Source organism: Chenopodium album, chromosome 1 (assembly GCF_948465745.1).
Source record: "Chenopodium album chromosome 1, dcCheAlbu1.1, whole genome shotgun sequence".
NCBI classification, from domain to species: Eukaryota; Viridiplantae; Streptophyta; class Magnoliopsida; order Caryophyllales; family Amaranthaceae; genus Chenopodium; species Chenopodium album.
Genome location: NC_137834.1, coordinates 53,754,033 through 53,765,566, shown reverse-complemented (window position 1 = coordinate 53,765,566; position 11,534 = coordinate 53,754,033). Strand labels below are relative to the sequence as shown.

The 11,534-nt window shown below is 39.0% G+C and overlaps 1 non-coding gene across 1 annotated transcript; it reads right to left on the bottom strand.

Annotated features, from left to right (window-relative positions):
• Nucleotides 1-428: 428 nt before the first annotated feature.
• LOC145564816 (small nucleolar RNA R71) lies at nt 429-535 on the bottom strand. The gene has a single exon (XR_014094910.1). It is a non-coding gene; the product is annotated as a small nucleolar RNA R71 (small nucleolar RNA).
• Between the last annotated feature and the right edge of the window lie 10,999 nt (nt 536-11,534).

Below are 11,534 nucleotides of genomic sequence, written 5' to 3'. Positions count from 1 at the left end.
TTGATAGTGAGAGTGATACTTACTCTTCAAGTTCACCACGCGAATCAATGGCGGGACAAGAGAATGATGTCTTGTTTCGTGAGTTCGGAAATCCGGAGGATTATGAGCTCACGGGAGGGATTTTGCTACCCGTCACGGAAACAAACTTCTCAATACATCCACAATATACTCGAATGGTCCAATCGGAGCAATTTTCCGGAAGTGCAAGTGAGGACCCTATTGAACATTTGGACCGATTCCTTGAATTGTGCGCAATGATGCAAACCAATGAAGTGAGTCAAGACTACATTCGTATGCACATTTTTCGGCAATCTCTCACCGGACGAGCAAAGAAATGGCTAAAGCAAGGAAAGCCTAACTCTCTCACAACATGGAGGGAGGTTATAAAGGCGTTCATGAAGCGCTTTATCTCCGAAGAGAAGACCGCCGAAATGAGAATGAAACTTGCATCATTTGAGCAAGAGGCTGATGAAAGTCTTGGTGAAGCATGGGAGAGATTTAAAGAGTTGGTGCAAGCATGTCCCCACCATTAATACAATCAAGGGTTGCTCATGCGGTTCTTCTACGAAGGATTGGAGCCCATGTTAAGAGCCAATTTGGATGCGGGGGCGGGTGGTCAAATAATCAAGATCCCTCAAAATCAAGTTGAAGCCACAATAGAAGAGGTAGCAAAGTATTACTCTTGGGGGGGGGGGGGGCTGAAGAAGAAACGCTCCAAAGAGAGATGGTATTTACGAATAGGAGAAAGTTAATCAATTACAACATCAAATTGATCAACTAACAAAAGGGCTTTCCAAATTGAACATGAGTGTGAATGCAATTTCAAGTGGTGGAGCAAGCTCTTCTCAAGTTAACTCTTTCTCTTGTCAAAATTGTGGAGGAACGAACCATGATACATCATATTATGGAGGTTTAAGCCCCGAACATGTAGCGGCATACAACACAAGCACTAGGTGAAAAAAGGCATTTGGCAGCGGTTCAAACCCGGTCTAAGGCACCGGTTTGAACCGTTGCCTATGTGAGGGGTGCCAAAACCCAAGTTTTTGGCACCGGTTCAAAACCGGTGCCATTGGGTGGAATAGGCACCGGTTAACCGGTGCCAAAAAGGGCCACTAAAATTTTTTTCAAAGTTTTTGGCACCGGTTAACCGGTGCCAAAAACCCCAAAAATCAATTTTTTTTTTTTTTTTTTTTTTTGCTTAAAAATTAAATAAACTAAATTAAATAAAAACACAAAATATAAATCAAACATCATAATCAATATAAAACGATTCTGTTTAATATATAATCAATAAAATTTTACAACATAAATCAATAAAAAAAATTACTAATAAATCAAAAAAAATTACAACATATAAATAAATAAAAAAAATACAATATAAATAAAAAAAAAAAAAAAAATTACAACATCACAATCTAAAAATCCCCATATTCTTGATTCTTGATTCTTGGATTATGTATACCTGCGCCAATTAAAACATAAAAAATCGAAAAAAAACCCAGAAATCAAAAAATCAAAACAAGCTGCGAAAAAAATAAAAAAACCCTGAAAAAAAAAATCGAATAAAAATCGATTAAATTAAATACAAAATCGAAAAAAACCCAGAAATAAAAAAATCAAAACAAAATCGAAAAAATAAAAACAAAATCCCAGAAAAAATGAAAAAAACCCAGAAATCATAAAAATAAAAACAAAATCGAACAATAAAAAAACCCAGAAATCAATTAAAATAAAAACAAAAACAAAAAAAATTGAAATCGAAAAAACCCAGAAAAAATCGAAAATCAAAATCAAAATAAGACAACGAAAGTAAAAATCGAAACACAAAAATCAAAATCGAAAAAAAAGAAAAACAAAAATCAAAATCAAAAAACAAAATCGAAAAAATAAAAACAAAATCCCAGAAAAAAAATGAAAAAAACCCAGAAAAAACCTAGAAATCATAAAAATAAAAACAAAAACGAACAAATCAAAAACCCAGAAATCAATTAAAATAAAACAAAAACGAAAAAAAAATTGAAATTGATATCGAAAAAACCCAGAAAAAAATCGAAAATCAAATCGAAAAACAAAATTCAAAAATCAAAAATCAAAAATCAAAATCAGAAAAAAAAACCCAGAAATTGAGGGAGGAGGAGACGAGTTCTTGGTGCTCTCCGTGGTGGTGTTGCATGTGCTCGCCGTGGTGGTCTTCGTGGTAGCTTTGGGAGAATGAAGAAAGGGAAGGAGGAGATGAGAAAGGGCGAAGGAGGAGATGAGAAAGACTTATGAGAAAGGGCGAAGGAGGAGATGAGAAGAGGAGAGAGAAAGAGTAGGAAAGAAGAGGAGGGGAGAAGCGGCGAGAATAATAGGGTTTAGTATTAATATAGCCGATTTTTTTTATTTTTTTATTTTAAGTTTAAGCGGTTTTCTTTAAATTAAGGAGCGGTTCAATGGGCACCGGTTCAAATCGGTGCCCTTTTAGTTTTTGGCACCGGTTTGGTCTGAACCGGTGCCTTTTATATTTTTGTAAAATGGCGCCCAAATTTGGGCCGGTTTAGGGCACCGGTTTGGCCTGAACCGGTGCCTTTATGGGGGTGCCTTATTGTATTTTTCTACTAGTGAAGGCATGAGGGATTTAGAGGAAGCGACGGTGGAGTAGCTTGGAGACAACCACCACCCGGGTTTGTACCTAAACCTCAACAATGGAACCAACAAGCTCAACCTTCCTATAACTCCAATCCTCAATATCAAAATCCACCTCCATATCAACCCCAAAACCCAAGAAGAAGCTATCCAAGAAACAACCAATACAACAATCAAACCCAAGCACCTCAAGCGGAGCTAACTCAAACTCAACTCCTCCAAGCCATGCATGCGCAAATGCAATCTTTTGGGCAACAAATGCAAGACATAAGAGCTCACAACTTGATGGTTGATTCACAACTAGCTCAATTAGCCGAGAGAACTCCTTTTAATTCACCATCCACTCTACCCGGACAACCACAACCTAACCCATCTCACTATCCAAAACCCGATACATGCAAGGCGATCACATTGAGGTCGGGAACTTCCTATGAAGGACCAAATGAAGGGGATAGTGAGGAATAGAAGGGAGGAGAGGAGAGTGTGAATGAAAACAAGGGAGGTGAGAAAGAAAAAGGTGATGAGAAAGAAGAAGGTTCGGAGAAGAAGAAGACTGACAATGAGAAGACAACTTCAATTCCTAGTGAGGCTGGGAATCTTGATGGACCGGTTCCTTTTCCTGGTCGGCTTGCGGAGAGGAAGTTGAATGACAAGTTCACAAAATTTCTTAGTGTCATGAAAAATTTGCATATCAACCTCCCTTTTCTTGAAGTTGTGACACAAATGCCATCTTATTCCAGGTTCCTCAAAGATATTCTCACCAACAAAAGGAAGCTCAATGATGAGCTTATCACCCTTCCACATCAAGTGAGTGCTCTTGTCCAACATAAGATGCCCAAGAAGGAAAAAGACCCGGGAAGTTTCACTTTGCCGGTAAAAATTGGGAACATGGAAGCTAGGGGCGCCTTAGCCAATCTTGGAGCAAGTGTTAGTTTAATCCCTATATCCATTGCTCAAAAACTCAATATAGCGAGGATCCCTACAAGGAAGACAATTCAATTGGCCGATCGATCGGTGAAATTACCTTGTGGAGAGCTTGAGAATGTTCCAATTCAAGTGGGACACATTTACGTGCCTTGTGACTTTGTAGTGATGGATATGGAGGAAGATGTTAACACTCCTTTGATTTTGGGACGTGAAGCTCTTAAAACTTTGGGGGCGGTCATCAATTGCAAGAACAACACCATCACTTGTGAAGTGGCCGATGAAAAAATTGTCTTTGAATTTTCGAAGTTGATCAAGACCCCCATGGTTGAAAAATGCTATAGAGCTGATGTTGTGAATGAGGAGCTAGATCGCTTGGGGAGGGTCGTGATGTGGCCTCAAGATCCAATGATTGAAGCCCTTACATGCAAAGAAGAGTTCCACTCTCGAGAGGCTATAGAATTTGTCATGGAAATGGAGGAATCCTCAAAGGAGGAAGTTGAACAACAAGTTGAGGTCGAGCTTGAGTCCAAGGTGGAGAAATTGGAGGAGATTTCTAAGCCTCCTCCCAAGGTAGAACTCAAACCCCTTCCCCCTTCTTTGAAATATGCTTTTCTTGATAAGGAGGAAAAATACCCCATTATTGTCAATGCTACATTAGATGGTCTTAATTTGGAAAAACTTCTTGATGTTTTAAGGAAATATAGGGATGTGATAGGGTATAGCATTGATGATATTAAAGTTATTAACCCTTCTTTATGCATGCATCGTATTCATCTTGAAGATGATCATTCCACCTCTATTGAACCTCAATGAAGGTTGAACCCCCACCTTCAAGAGGTTGTGAAGAAAGAAATTTTGAAACTATGTGAGGCGGGCATCATCTATGCTATCTCTGATAGCAAATAGGTTAGCCCGGTTCATGTGGTTCCAAAGAAGGGTGGAATGACCATAATCAAGGATGAAAAGGGAGAGGAAATCTCCACCTGGACGGTGACCGGGTGGAGAATGTCCATTGATTATAGGAGATTGAACAAAAACACCAAGAAAGATCATTTTCCTCTCCCTTTCATGGACCAAATGCTTGAAAGGCTTTCTAACCATGCTTTCTTTTGTTTCTTGGATGGGTATTCCGGATTTTTCCAAATCCCTATCCATCCAAGTGATCAAGAGAAAACTACTTTCACATGTCCATATGGGACATTTTCATACCGAAGGATGCCATTCGGATTATGCAATGCTCCCTATACTTTTCAAAGATGCATGACTTCCATTTTCTCTGAGATGCTTGAAAAAGAAATTAAGGTTTTCATGGATGATTTTAGTGTTGGTGGCTTGTCTTTTGACACTTGTCTTTTTAACCTTGAAAAAGTTTTGAAAAGGTGTTTTAAATTTGGAAAAGTGCCATTTTATGGTTGAGGAGGGCATTGTCCTTGGCCATAAGGTTTCAAAAAATGGCATTGAAGTAGATCCGGCCGAGGTTTTGGTGATTGAAAAAATGCCCCCTCCTACTTCCATCACGGGGGTACGGGCTTTTCTTGGGCATGCCGGTTTTTACCGGAGGTTTATCAAAGATTTTTCTTCAATCGCCAAACCCTTGACCGAATTACTCAAAAAAGAGGTTGTTTTTTACTTTAATGAGGCTTGCCTTGAGGCGTTTCGTAAGCTCAAGGAAGCTCTCATTTCTTCTCCCGTTGTGCAAGCTCCGTATTGGAGCTTGCCTTTTGAGCTAATGTGCGATGCTAGTGACTTTGCAGTAGGTGCCGTTCTTGGTCAAAAGAAACAAGGAAAATCATGTGTCATCTACTACGCAATTCGGACACTAGATGAGGCTCAAAGGAATTAAACAACAAAGGAGAAAGAGATGTTAGCGGTAGTGTTTGCATTCCACAAGTTTCGGTCCTATCTCATATGCTCAAAAGTTATCGTGTACACGGATCACATCGCGGTGCGGTATCTCATGACCAAGAAAGAAGCAAAGCCTCGCTTGATCCGTTAGGTTCTCTTTCCAAGACTTTCACATGGAAATGGGGGACAAGAAGGGAGCGGAGAACTATGTAGCGGATCTTTTGTCTAGGCTACCATTTGGGAACAAGGAGGATGTATTGATTAATGATGAGATAGGATTCGAGGCTCTCATGGCTTTGGTGTAAACTTCTACCCCTTGGTACGCGGATATAGCCAACTATCTTGCGTGTGGAGTCGTTCCCCCGGAGTACACTTCTCAACAAAAGAAGAAGTTTTTCAAGGAGGTGAGAAGATTCTTTTGGAATGACCCATACCTATTCAAGCAATGTGGAGATGGCCTTTATCGGAAGTGCGTTCCAGATCATGAAATTCAAGGTGTTCTTGAGCATTGCCACTCACTACCATGTGGAGGACATGGTGGTGTTGACAAAACAGTGGAAAAAATCTCTCAATCCTTATTGTGGTGGCCGACAATGCATAGAGATGCCCACCAATTCGTTGCGCAATGTGATAGATGTCAATGGAGCGGAGGCATTACTAAGAGGGACGAAATTCCCCAACGAAGTGTTTTAGAAGTTGAACCCTTCGATGTTTGGGGGGTGGATTTTATGGGGCCTTTCGTTTCTTCTTGTGGGAATCTATATATCTTGGTAGCGGTCGATTATGTGACAAAATGGATTGAAGCCATACCCTCACCTACCAATGATCACAAGGTGGTGCTTAAGCTCCTAAAGAAGATCATCTTTCCTAAGTTTGGAGTTCCGAGGGTGCTAATTAGTGATGGAGGCTCCCATTTCGCCAAAAATCAATATGAAGCTCTCCTCAAGAGATATGGCGTTCATCACAAGGTTGGATTACCTTACCACCCTCAAACTCAAGGACAAGTGGAGGTCTCGAATCGTGAAATCAAAAATCTTCTTGAAAGGCTGGTGAACAAATAAAGGAAAGATTGGTCTCTCAAACTTGATGACACGCTATGGGCTCTAAGGACGGCGTACAAGACTCCAATCGGCACGACCCCCTATAGGTTGGTCTATGGAAAGGTGATGAGTGACATTTATGTCACTCCTAAGGAGTAGTTTTAGAGTCTTTTCCGTGTTTATTTTACCTTTTTTTCCTTTTATTCTCTTGTTTTCTCTTTAATAAAGTTTCTAGTTTGGTAATTTTGGAGTGTTTTAGTTTATTTTCTTTATTTTATTAGTTTTAGTTTATTTTCGTATTTTATTTTACTTTATTTGCTTGTATAGTTTTTGTTTTATTTTTATTAGTTTAGTTTTATGTCTCTTATTTTCTATTTCATTTTATTTATTTCTATTTTATTTATTTTATTCTTTTTGTCGTGGTTTTGTTTTATTTCGTCCTTTGTTTATTTTCATTTTATTTTATTTTATCTTTGTCCCGATTCTCCCCTGTTTTTATTTGGTTGTGTAGGATCGTGTTCGGAGGTCCGAGGTTCGAGTCAAATGAGCAATGCCTCTTGCTCCACGTAATTGCTGCTCATCTTGCTGCACCTTGCCCTTCCTATCCTCCACCCCACCATATCCTATCCTACACCACACTTCTCCCCAGCTCCTGTAACCTGCAACAACCAACTCCCCTGGAAGCAACCTACCACCAAAATCACCATAACAACCCCTCACCAACACCCCGTAACAGCAGCACCACCAGCCGCAACAGCCTTACCACCAAGGACCACCACTCACCTCCATTTCCCCTGCTCCAATTCGCACCAACAACCACCTGAGCACCAATTCACTCACCTGCTGCCACCCTCACACCACACTCAACCAGCGCTCACCCTTCACCAATAACCCCAGACCACCGCAATAAACCACTTTTAGCCACCCAAAACGCAGCCCTTCACGACACTTGACCCGCAACTACTCAACCCTCCAATTCGCGCATGAAATAGAGCAAAAATCAGAGCAATTAGCGAATTAATCAAGTTTGTGCAAACCAATAAAAGTTCGGTCGAAGTGCGAGTCAGAAACTTTGGAGGTTTTGTTATTCGAAGAGGAGTGGTCGAACATACCCATGGTTCGACCGAACCAACCCCGTAGTTCGGCCGCACCAACCCGTGGTTCGACCGAAGCACTTCACGAGCTTGTCATGCGAGTTTTAATGAAAATTAAACGACCTTGATTGATTGCTGGTGGATGAAGATGTCGGTGATGATTTTGAGCCGTTGATGATGGTTGTTCGATGATGATGATAGAGCATCCATGAATATCGAAGAAGAAATGGGGGTAGCTGATGTTTTTTGGTGGGGATTTGTGGGTTTATTTTCTTGTTCTTTCTTTATTTATTTTCCTTCTTTTTTTTTTATTTTCCCTAGTTTTATTAAGTTAGTATAAATACCCATTTTTGGGGTAATTAGAAGGGGGAGACATTGAAAAACTATCTATTCTACTCTCTAATTAGTTTTAGGTTAGGTTAGGTTAGGATTAGTATTCATTGGTAGAGAGAGAAGGTGTGGTTTTCTTCATTAATGAACTTGGATTTTGAAGAAGAAGCTTGTTCAATCCTTTGTAGACCTTCATCTTCAATTAATGAGTAATCTCTTACTCTTTCTCTTTACCTTTGTTTTTTATTTTGCTTATTTGCTTTTATTTTTCTTCTTTGCTTATTAATCATGTTGATGCTTATTGATTTGATGATTGATATTGTTTTCAACATGATTTGTGAGTAGTCACCTAGCCAAGGGTGTGGGGATGGTGTAGTTGCTAATTGTTCATGCTTTTAATGTTGGGGTTATGTTAATGGTGATTAAAGTCTTTGCATGCTTGATATTCTTTGGTCTTTCTTGCAAGTGCACGTTGTTAGTTGATCAAAGATGAGTCTTTACTAACAAGTAACGGAAGTTGACTTAGTTGAGATTCATTACTATCGATTGTAATTTATAGTACCTCCTAGTATATGGTTCTAATGTGGAAACATAGAGGCTATTTTAGGAGAAGCCAATTGTCCCCGGAAGGCGGCTAGATTGGACCCTTTACTTCGATATTCATGCATGTTTAGTTTACCATTGATATGCTACTTTGTTATTGCATGATCAAGCGTCAACTTCACCTACCCATTTCCCTTGGTGCCTTAATGTTTTTTTTTCTTGTTTTAGCATCTTTAGACTTTAGTTTATTTATCTCCTATTCCGGACTAGCTTAATTGTCGATAACATTTGGTGGTGTTTATCCGTTCTCTATGGTTCGACCCCTATGCTTGCCCTATACTCGTATTAGGTTTGTTTAGGTTGTATAAATTGTATTTGATCTAGGGATAGACAATTGACGACGCGTTTATTCCCTTGTCAAATTGGCGTCGTTGCCGGGGAACGGCTTCCATTAACATTGTGTTATCTTATTGAGACTAGTCCATTGTTTATAATTTTCTTTTGATTTGTTGGTTTTTTTTATTTGTGTTGCTTTATTTGAGAAAAAATGGCTTATATTTCTATTCCTCAATTTGATAATGAACCGTTTTGGGTGTATTTCAATAGACTTGAGGATTTCCTAGATGGTGTTAAAGGTTTAACCAAGGGTGATTATTGTGAAATCGTTAATTTGGGATTAAATGAGCGTTTTAGAGGAGTAGTTGATAATATCTTAAATGGTAAATTTCAAGACATGTCTTCGGATGAAGCTTGGGATTTCTATTCATGGTTAGCTAGGGATAATTATGATTGGGAGAGGGCCAATCATGAGACTTATGTTCGGGATTCTCATGCTTTTAATGTTGATGCTAATTGCCATGATTTGTCTAATATGAATTCCCATGATGTGCTTGATGCTCCCCATAGTGACCATGTAATGCATGATTTCAACTCCCCTCCCTCTATAGCTCAATGTAATGAGGTACATTTTAATGATGATGAAGTCCATGTTCTTTCTCATATTGCATCCTATTTTTGCATGAATTCTAAAGGTATGCCCCATAGTCCCCTAGATGATTCCAATGAGCAAGATTTTGACTCGTCTATCCATGATGATTTGGACTCATTTGAGATTATGGCCCAAATATTTCTTGAGTTTCAAACGGCATCCCATAACCTTATGAGTGAGTTCATTGATAAGGCTTCATTAGAAAGAGATGAGTTTGAGAGAAATTTTCCCCCATTCACTCTTGATTTTGAGATGGTAGGCCCTGAGAAATTTAAGGGAGATGTTGTTCAAGGTTGTGAAGAGGAGGTTGAGATTGAATCATTTGGAGTTTTTGAGCTTGAGGGAGATGTAGAACATGAGGGTTCTTCATTTGAGGATTCCATGATTGATTTTCATTCCCTCATTAGTGATGTGAGATCTTGTGATGAGGGATTAGCTACCCCTTTTTCCCTTTCTTATACACCTTTTTCCCAAAGGTTTAACCATATCTCCTACTATCCTATGTTCCTCCCTTCTTTTCTCAAAGAACCTCTTAGGGATCCTCTTCCTATTCATGCTTCCGAAGCCCCCAACTTTTTCATTGTTGATGAGGAAAAGAGTTATAATGCCAACCAAAAAGATTTTTGTGAGGATTTTTCTTTTTCTTCTTCTACTTTTTCTTCTTATTTTCTTGATTTTTCTTTTGATTCTTTTACGTTTTCTTTTCTCCCTTCTCTCAAGCATAAAGTCTCCTTGTACTTTATGTTTGCTTGTCATATGAGCATCGCGTATGCTCTATTTCTTGATATGTTTGCCGGTGCATATGACAAGCTATTGCGTTCTTTGTCGGGTTATTTACTAGATTGGTCATGCTTGGACGTTAAACAAGCCTTTGCGGGAAGTAACCCGTGTTTTATTGCTTTCTTTTTCTTTCTTTTGTGTTTCTTAATTTTGTTTACTCTCTTGTCTATGTGTATAGGTACTCGATGCATATACTCAAGTGCAAGGATTTTGGATTGAGCTCCTTGAGAAGAAGCACACCAATGATTGCTTGCATTTGGAAAAGCAACAAAGAGGAGGAATTAGATGAAATTGTGGACAATGTGCTCAATTGCGGGTTTCAACACCCACCTCACATTTGGTTTACTCTTTCCTTCTTCCCTTATCTTGGATTTGCTTTCTTATTTGCATTTGGATTGAATGAATTGTGAATTGTTTTGTGAATGTGTTTTCTTTCTTCCCCTCCCACCCACCCTTTCTGCCTTTATTTTGAGAATTGAGGTCAATGCTCCATTCTAGCTTGGGGGAGTAGCTATTCGCTAGCTTGGGGGGGGTTATCTATATCTCTTGGTGGTTTCTTAATCCATATTCTCATGATTGCTTGATTTATTTCTCTCATACTTGCTAAAGTCTATTATTGAGATTGGTTTTTTATGTTTGGATGGCCATAAGCGCCTTATTGAGTTGACTTTTGGTATTTGTAGCTTTGATTGATCATGCTTTCATCTTGCACAATTGTATATGCATTCTTGAGTATTGTTGGTTTTGTGAATATTTGTGTGTATAGTGTCTTTCCATGGCATTCAAGGCAAGTTTCAAAATGTTTTGTTTTAAACTTGGACAGAATTGGGCTTTAGCACCTAGAATACCCTCTTTGCTAGTTGTTAGAGGTTTTCATGCACTTAAATGTCGAGGTTGGTTCACACATATAACATTGCCAAGGTAGTAGAACTTAAGGGCTATGAGACCTTAGCTCACTTGGTTTGTGGTAAGAGGGTTGTCACTCTCTAGCTAGTTGAAGCTTTAAAGGTGATTTTTCCTACTCCACTACCGTCATTTTTGTGAGGATGTGTCTATTTTGTTCTAGCCTTCTACATTTCTTGCATGTGTGGCGTTTGGATCCTTGGCATTGCTAGCTTATATCGAGAATTTGGCTTAATCTACCCAAGATCGAGACCGAACCAACCTAGGGGAAGACGAAGGCAATTAGGATTTTTGTTTTGTTTTATTATTTTCTATTCTTTTATATTTCTTTTGCATTTGCTCATTTAGTAACCCAATTTGAGCCATTTTCCCTTCTTTGGCATAACCACATTACAAACCAATGGACCTTTGCCTTATTTTCACCTTTATTAGTTTTTGTGAAGCATTCTTGGGACTTGA